Raw genomic sequence first — 9,684 nt, forward strand, 5'->3', positions numbered from 1 at the left:
GTAGGCCTTACTTGACAAGGTACAAAACCCTTCTGCTATTCTATCATGATTGGAGGAAGACGACTATTGCCTCCTGGGTGAAACTGGCTGAAATCCCTGTATGGTTAACAACATGGAATAAATAACCTTAATTAGAATTTTGAGGATATAGGGTTCACTGAAGGGATGCTGGGCCTTAAAAATAGAAAAGGCCAGGTGCCTAAAGGCTGCATCTCCTCAAAGTTAATGGGCTTTATTTTGCAGGTTTTCATCAGAAATTGGTTTCCAGGTCCTAGGAGAGGAAAGGTTACCCATAGACTATCTGGATGGGGTTAAGCTGAAGTGGATCCCAGCCACCTCATTTACTGTTTCCTTCCTGGTGGGAAAATGCTTAGCCCTGGCAGGATGGCATGTGGGTTTGCCAATCCTCCCCAGGATGTGAGTGGGACAGGGCTAGGAGGGAGACTTGGATTAAGCATGTTCATTAACTACTTAGAAAATGAAGTTTACCAGAACCTTTTAATATGTTCAGTATCCCTCTGCATATGATCTAGAAAAGATATCACCATAATCATCAAGTATATATCTGAAATAGGAGAGAGATAGGTACAGTACTTAATACCAATCAATGCACTAATGAATGCATACATTTCTTTTTGAGTTGCAATAGATCTAAGTTCCATGTTTGCAACACCATACAAGTTGTCTCTATGTGGGAACAGGCCATAATGCCAATTATGTTTAAGTTCTACTCACAGCACTCTGGTAATCACTGCTCCACTTACATGCCCTTCACACAGTCAGCATGCTGCAGCACCATTGACCCTAGAGAGAAGCTAGGATGGTAGGCTCCAGTATTCCACCAGCCTGGTGCATAGCATCCTTCAGCATCATGGAGATTTTTAATTCTACACCTTGACCATGATGACATTAATTAACAAGTATTTTACTTCAGCAATACAGGTGTCCAATGGAATCAAGATTATCTTCCTTTACTACCACTTTAATATGCAGATTGAGGTGGACTCTGACAGTTTTTCCTGTTATGAAACTACTTTTTGTTATTAAAATCAATTCAGTTTCTGTTTAATAATTAATTACTAGAATTAGCCATTCAAATATTATGGTTTAAACATTGTTTCTACAAACTTCTTAAAACAATCCACAACCACACAGAGAATAGTTGCTTCATATCAAGACAAATTCTGCATTCACAAAACACATTCCCTTACTTAATGCTACCTTCTACAGTTTGCCATATGCATTCAAGTTTTGTCCTACATCCTTCCATCCTGATTTTATGAAAACCAGCTATCTGATCTTAGGAAAAAAACATTATTTTAAACAACTCATCAAATTTTAGTCAGCACTCCCACAAACCTTATATGCCTTTCTATATCTACTTAAGTCTCATATCCCTTATTCTGTTCTGTGAAAAAAGAATAAACTATTCATCTCAAATTTGGCATTTCAAAAATTTCCATAATTTATTAATATATGTGCTTTTTAAAAGATTTTAGCCATTTCAAATAGAGCTCTTTTAAGAATTTTCATTGTCAATTTAATATTACTACCCAGAAGTATTAAAACATACACTGAACAAACAGTAAAATACAAAAAGAATTATGAAAGGAAGATTGGCATGGAGCCAGTTCTCATCTGCCCTGTATTTTGGCCAGAAAACATTGGGTAGTCATTTCCTTTCCCTTGGTCCAGTCATTATCAATCCATTGTTTCAACATCTTCCCAATGGACTATCTGGAGGAATGTTCCTAGGTGATCTTACAGATATCTCCTCCCTGGCTGACCGACTGCCTCTATTCCCCATTCTGGGTCTTGTCTGGGTTTCTTTCTCTCAGATCTTTCCGCTTTGTCCATCTCCGGCCCTTTCCCTCGCGGGAGAAAGGAAATGCTAATTAGGACTCTGCACTCACTTCGTGTAGTATGTCGCACGTCACACAATCAAACCCAGACTCATCAGTATTTCCCCATCACTAAAGCAATACTTAATATCCCTTTTCTTACCTTGGCCTGTGCACAGGGTTGCCTGGTCAATGAGGCAGGTTTTCCCTTCCCCTTTTCTTGTCCACAATTGGCAGATCCAAGCGTCTGGTCTCTGGTCCTTCCAGCTGTTAAAGGCAGGCCCCCAGTGGCGGAGTCCAAGACAGCTGGATGAGTGGGGCATGCCTTCCCCTTGTCCACTATGGGAGTCCCCCTCCAAAGGTTTGAATCCTGGATGAGCCCCCAAGATTGTTAGAAAGAATGCTGCACCTGTAAGAGAACAAAAGCTCATCCGATTGTGGAGGAGAAAAGAATTTTATTAATGATCTTGCAAAAAGAGGTGTGTGACCTAGATAAAATGGCCAGTGTGCCAAACAAGAAACAGTGATATTTATAATCTAAATCTAACACACATGTCCTTCCCCTGCTCCCCATTGATTGGGTACTTCAGGGGTTACAGCCTTTCCGAAACATCTAAGTTACATGGTTCCCACTCTCAGTTGCTGCTCCCATGCTCTCTACACTCCAGCAGGCTGGGCGGGCTCAGAACAGCTTTCACTCCTGGGTACTTTTCAAATTTGGTGCCACTTTCACTATTGGCCCTGCTCCCACTTTTCACCATTGACTCTTCTCGCTTTGGCACCACCCTCATTTCAGTGCCACTTTTAAATTCTTTGGCACACCGAAGCTGCTAGAACCCCTTTCCCTCCCTCCTCTGATGGCAGAGCCATCTCTGGCTTCCCCTTTGTGAAAATTAAACTTAACCCTTTCCTACACTTTCTAGAGCTTTATGGTCTTGGCTTTTATATTAAGAGGGCTTTGATCCATCTTGAGTCAATTTTTGTAAAGGGTGTGGGATGGTGATCCTCTCTCATTCTTTCGAATATGGATATCTGGGTCTCCCAGCATCATTTGTTGCAGAAGAGCCTCTACTCTTAAACACAATGCAAGACTGTCTGATATGGCCACTCAACTCTACATGTTTGTATTAAGAGGTAAATAAGTTAAAAATGTAAGAATAACCATTTGACTAGAAATAGAAAGTATAATTTTGAAACTACTACAGAGAGAAAAAAACTGAAAAAGAAACTTTAATCCATTAAGCCAAAGACAGAAAACAACAGGAAGCATGATAAATAGAAATAACAATTTAGAAATAAGTCCAAGCACATAAATGCGAGATAAATTTTACTATTTAAAGTGCAAAACTATTTAATGGAGAGGGGGCAGACATGAATATGCTTTAAAAAACTTATCTAGGGAAGTGGATGTGGATCAAGTGATTAGGCTCCCATCTACCATATTGGAGGTCCATGGTTCGATTCCCAGGGCCTCCTGGTGAAGGCAGGCTGGCCCAAGTGGAGAGCTGACCCATGCAGAGTGCTGGCCGGCACAGTGAGCAGGCCTGAGCAGAGAGCTGGCACACCAAGATGACACAACAAAAAGAGACACAGAGGAATGACAATAAGAGATGCAGCAGACCAGGAAGATGAGGTAGCACAAGAGAGTAATTGCCTCTCTCCCACTCTGGAAGGTCCCGGGATCAGTTCCCAGTGCCGCCTAAAGAGAAGATAAGCAGACACACAAGAACACACAGTGAATGGACACAGAGAGAGCAGACAATGGGGAGAAGAGGGATAAATAAATAAATAAATCTTTAAAAAATATATATCTAGAGCAAAACAGAGCTAACAACTCCTCTACTAGGTGTATATAGAGAGAAACATTGCGCATGTGCTCCAGTAGACAAATACAAGAAAGTTTACTAGCAGCACTGATTGTAATAGCAAAAACTAGAGGAAAGAAATCCTACAAATATCTATCCATACAATGGACTACTAGACAGCATTTAAAAGAAATAAACTTCAGTTTTTCCCTTCAACATAGATGATTGTTGTACTCATAATGTTGGATGAAAAATCAAGTAGGAAAAAATATATAAAGTACAATGTCAGGGGAGCAGATGTGGCTCAAGGGGGTGAGCATCAGCTTCCCACTTGGGTTCAGTCCCTGGTGCCTCCTGAAAAAAAACAAAACAAGCAAATGAAGGAGCCAGCTCGGGGGAGCTGATGTGGCTTGGTGGTTGAGTGCCGGCTTCCCATATGCAAGGTTCCTGGATCAATCCCTGGACCTAGTACCTCAAAAAAAAAAAAAAAAAAAAAATATATATATATATATATATATATATTTATACACACACACACATACAATGTTATTTATATAAACAGCAACAAACAAAACTCAAGAATATGTTGTTTAGGCGTACCTATATATATAACAAACTATGATGCAAGAGAGTGACAAATACAAAATTGAGAGGATGGGGTTCATGAGGTAAAGAGAGGAGTTTCAAAGAACCTTGTACTGGGCACTTACTATTTTGGGGCACTGTATATACATTGTCATATTATTTATTTATGAAACATTTCATAATAAACTTCTGATAAGAAAAAGATATACCAGGCAAAATGTTAACAGAAAGAAATTGGTATAAACCTGTAAATATCAGACCAAAGAGAATTTCAGTGGAAAAAAAGGAAAAGGGACAGAGTAATGTTTTATAATGATAAAAGGCTCAGTTAGGACTGGTCAAGAAGTTATTATTGCAATGAATTGTAATATATTAAAATATAGAAAGCCTAAAACATTCTTCACAAAAATCAAGGAAAAACTGATATACCCACAATCATAGTTAGACTTAATATCACTCTCATAAAGCAACATAATACAGACAAAAAAATCAGACTACAGAATATTTAAATAACTCTTAATTTGCATTTAATTGAGAACCAGTTAAAAAAGAAAATTCATTTTAAGCACATATGAAACATTCATAAAAATCGCCTCATAATCCATAAGGAATTTCAATAAATTCCAAATAGGAGAAATTATAGAGGACACATTCTGTGTTCCTGGTGCCATTAAATTAGAAGTAGTTGCAAATAATACTAAACATGACAACTGTAACAAAAAAGAAGGAAATAAAGGAGAAGTGAGAGGAAGAAAAATTTATGACTCATATAAATGAAAATTCACTTTAACTGGCTGCAGGTATGGCTGAGTCCAGTTTCTTAAATGATATCAGCAGGAATATTACTCTCCATCTCTTGATTTTATGTTCCTTGTATTATCTTCATTTTTCAGAAGCACGTCCCCTCACAAAAGCAAGATGGCAAGCAGATCTCTAGATTTATGTCCTATCAGTTCCAGCAACCCCAGATGAAAGAGAACTCAATAACTTCAAGTCTTGGGACAGACCTACCCTCCTGCTTGGGTCCTGGGTCCTTGCTCAGACCAGTACCTTGGTCAGCAGGTGGTAGTTCTCTCACTGGCCAGCATGTGGGAGTTAGCTCCATCTGAAGCACAAGGATTGAGAATGGGAAAGAGGTATTTCTATGGGAAACAAGGCTCAATTAAAGGAGGAAGGGATGTTGAAGGGTCAGAAACAACAGATAGGGGAAAAATAATTTAAACACTTAGAAATGCCACCTTTCTAAACAACTGGTTAAAGAGGAAATGAAAGTTGAAATTACAATTTAGTTAAAACTGAAATATGATGAGAGCACTTTATATCCTAACTGGGGAATTGGAGCCAAACTCCCCAGTTTGGATATAAATCTATACATTGTACCTAAGTAAATGTATAGATTTAAGTGCATTTATTAGAAAACATGATTGAAAGATAAAGAATTTTTACAGAACAGGATGAGAGGACATAGTGACCCAACATTAAGCATTATTTTAAAGCTATAATAATTAAGACACAGTAACATTGGTGCAGGGATAGACAAGTAGACCCATGGAACAGAAGAGACAGACCATAAAGGGATACACACACACGGAAATGTGATATATAATGGAGGGGCACTGACAATCAGAAGAATGAACAGTTCAACCAGTTGGAAAAGAATAAAGCACATGGAGAAAAGAAACTAGATTCCTATATCATAGCAAACAAAAACATATTCCAGGGGGATTAATGGCTTTAAATATTTTAGAATAAAACAGAAAACATCTTTTTGAGCTAAGGAAGGATTTATCAAACAAGATATAAATACCAAATAAAAGGAAAAAAAGATTTATAAATTTGGCTACATTAAAATTTTAAACTTCTGTTCATCGAAAGATACCTCGAGTAAAATGAAAAGTCACTGAATGCAAAAATATATTTATAACATAGAGGATTAGTATAATCACAAAGAGCATACAGATTAATGATAAAGAAAAACCAAATTAACAAGGGGGAATGTCCAAGGATATGAACAGGAAATTAACAAAAAATACATGCTCAACCTCACTAGTAATCAGGGAAACACAGATTTAAACCACAGTAACATACCATTTCACACCCATGAGATGGGCAAAAATGTAAAAATCTGAAAATGCTAAGTGTTGACAAGGATGAGGAACAACAGATACTCATACACTGCTGGTTGAAGAGTAAACTGGATATGAATTTGATAATATAAAATAAAGTGAATTGTGCAAACCCTCTACTTTGTGATTCCATTTCTAGACTTATATCCTAGAGAAATTCGTGTCATGTGTCCAAGATATGTGCAATAACACCCATTAACTCCTGTTGTAATGGCAAAAATCAGGAAAAAGCTGCTATGATAAATATGATCAAGAAAAAGAAAAAAGACTCTTAGAATATATGTGAATGAGAACAATATGATTTCAAAAAAATTTAAGAATACCATGTATACGTTTATACCAATATTAGAAAATGTTGATGAAATGGATACTTCTCTAGAAATTCAGGCATTGTTCCAAGAAAACACACAAAAAGTGCTAGATCAATAACCATGGAAGATATATATTCCTTAAAATACCACCACACCTTTAAGGAATGGATCATTTACATGCTGAGTTATTCCAGGGCATATTAAAAAAAAAAAATCTATCCAACTCATTTTGAGATCTACCACAATCTGATATCAAAACTAAATAAGCGGGAAGTGGACTTGGCCCAGTGGTTAGGGCATCTGTCTACCACATGGGAGGGCCGTGGTTCAAATCCTGGGCCTCCTTGACCCATGTGCAGCTGGCCCACAAGCAGTGCTGATGCACGCAAGGAGTACCCTGCCACGCAGGGGTGTCTCCCGTGTAGGGGAGCCCCACGCGCAAGGAGTGCGCCCTGTAAGGAGAGCCGCCCAGCGTGAAAGAAAGTGCAGCCTGCCCGGGAATGGTGCCACACACACGGAGACCTGACATAACACAACAAGATGATGCAACAAAAAGAGATACAGATTCCCGTCCCTCTGACAACAACAGAAGTGGACAAAGAACATGCAGCAAATAGACACAGAGAACAGACAATGGGGTGGGGGTGGGGGGAAATAAATAAATCTTTAAAAAAGAAAAAACTAAACAAGGACTGCAAAAGAAAACCATAAGCCAATCTCACTTATGGACATGGATACAAAAACCATAACTAAAATACACAGCAATTTAATCCAGCAATGTATTGAAAAAATACATAGAAGGATTGTAAGGATAGCTCAACATTAGAAAACTCATCGTAGTTCTATTGTAGCATAATGGAGAAAAGTCATAGGATTATCTCAAAATACTGAAAGTATTTGGTAAAATTCAGCCTCCATTTCTGAGTTTAAGAATCAATAAAACAGCCTGGCAAACTAAGAAAAGAATGCATTGCCTTTAATTTTATTTTTAAAAAATATATACCAGAAGCCTTCTGAACACAGGAATGAAACACAAGACACATTCCAAATAATGTCTGGAAAGAAATACCCTTTCTTTCCAAGAAGTACCCTTGAGACTACTTTCTTTCCAGGAAGTAGCCCTGAGAGTATTTAGTTGTACTGGATTCTTGGGAAAAGGCAAAATTGTTATTTACAGATGAATTCTCATCTACAAAACCCAAGATAATTATCCATCAAATTTTTTAAATACAAAGGTTCAGAAAGCGACCAGATAAAAACCATACCAAAGACAGAGGTATATGAAGTACAGTAATAGCACATTAGGCGGAAAAAAATTGCCCTTACAATAGCAACAAAAATAGCTATGGAAAACAATAAAAAACGTGCAAAACACGAAGAAAACAGCAAGACCTCGCCTGAAGAAGGAGGGAAGACTTGAATTAACGGGAAAAGTAACCACATTCATAGATGAAGTGTTTTTTTTTAAGATTTATTTATTTAATTCCGCCCCCCCCCCCCCCCCAGTTCTCTGTGTCTATTTGCTTCGTCTTGTTTCTTTGTCCGCTTCTGTTGTCCTCAGCAGGATGGCAAGTGTGGGTGGCGCCATTCCTGGGCAGGCTGCACCTTCTCTCGCGCTGGGCGGCTCTCCTTACACGGTGCACTCCTTGGAGTGGGGCTCCCCTACACGGGGGACACCTCTGCGTGGCAGGGCACGCCTTGCGCGCATCAGCGCTGCACATGGGCCAGCTCCACAGGGTCAAGGAGGCCCGGGGTTTGAACCCTGGACCTCCCATGTGGTAGACAGAAGCCCTAACCACAGCGCCAAGTCTGTTTCCCTAAATGAAGTCTTAATTTTGTACTTGTATCAAATCTGGGGAAATCTACAAACCCGGCTAAGACTGTAGTACTAGAAAACCCAGTGTAGCTTAAATATTGAGGGATTGTACCGAACCTTTGTAACAGGGGTTATTAATTATATAGATGCCTTTATATAATAAAAAATAGCAAACGGTTAATATCTGAAATTGCTGAAACTGGCTGGATTTAACCTAGACCTACTATTACAACGGTCATTCTAAACAAGCCTCATCCCTGTTTGTGGTTACTCAAAACTTAACCTCTTAATCACCGGACATTGTAAATCCTCACAGGGCCTACTTGATGGAATAGAGGAGAGTATGGGCCATGATGTGAACCAATGTATATGAGGTGCAGAGGTGCCCAAAGATGTACTTACCAAATCCAATGGATATGTCATGATGATGGGAACGAGTGTTGTTGGGGGGGGGGAGAGGGGGGGTGGGGGGGTGGGGTTGAATGGGACCTCACGTATATATTTTTAATGTAATATTATTACAAAGTCAATAAAAAATAAAAAAATTTAAATAAAAAAAAAAAAACTTAACCTCTCCTTTGTGTATATAACCTCCTGTTTGTTACCCATACGGAACGCCCCCTAATTAACCTCTACTTTACACTTTACTGCCTCAGAATCTTGATCTCTGCTAATGACTGTAACCTTGCAACTAACGCATGCTGGGTTGGGACCTACCTCACCATTTTCAACCTCTTTTAATGTGTATTACTGAAAGCACTTGTGTCCAGCTTCGCCCCAATTACCCATCAGCACGCCAATGGTATAAAATATGAGAATGCCTGCAGTTCTGAGAGACTGGGTTGAGATGGTATATCTCCGGCCTCCCGCCAGCGAATAAATCCTCTTTTCCTTCCTAGCCTAGTTCGGTGACTGTGCTGTCCATACCACCAAGACCACGAGGGAAGGAACCCTGCCGAGGACAACCCCAGCCCCTCTTTAAGACTTTGCCATTTGGCTGCAGCCTTTTACAGAGCCGAGCCCAAGGGCCTGCGTTCCTGCTCAGAGTGTGGGAACGCTCCGCGCCACGGAAGAAGCTCGAGGGCGGACCCACCACCTTCCCAGCAGCCCACGCTGCCGCCGCTTCTCGAGGCCCGCGCGGCCGGAAAAGCCCCTTCCGCCCCCGCCCCCCCGTGCCGTAGGCGGGGCGTGTGCGTCGGC

Source organism: Dasypus novemcinctus, chromosome 13 (genome assembly GCF_030445035.2).
Source record: "Dasypus novemcinctus isolate mDasNov1 chromosome 13, mDasNov1.1.hap2, whole genome shotgun sequence".
Taxonomy (NCBI): Eukaryota; Metazoa; Chordata; class Mammalia; order Cingulata; family Dasypodidae; genus Dasypus; species Dasypus novemcinctus.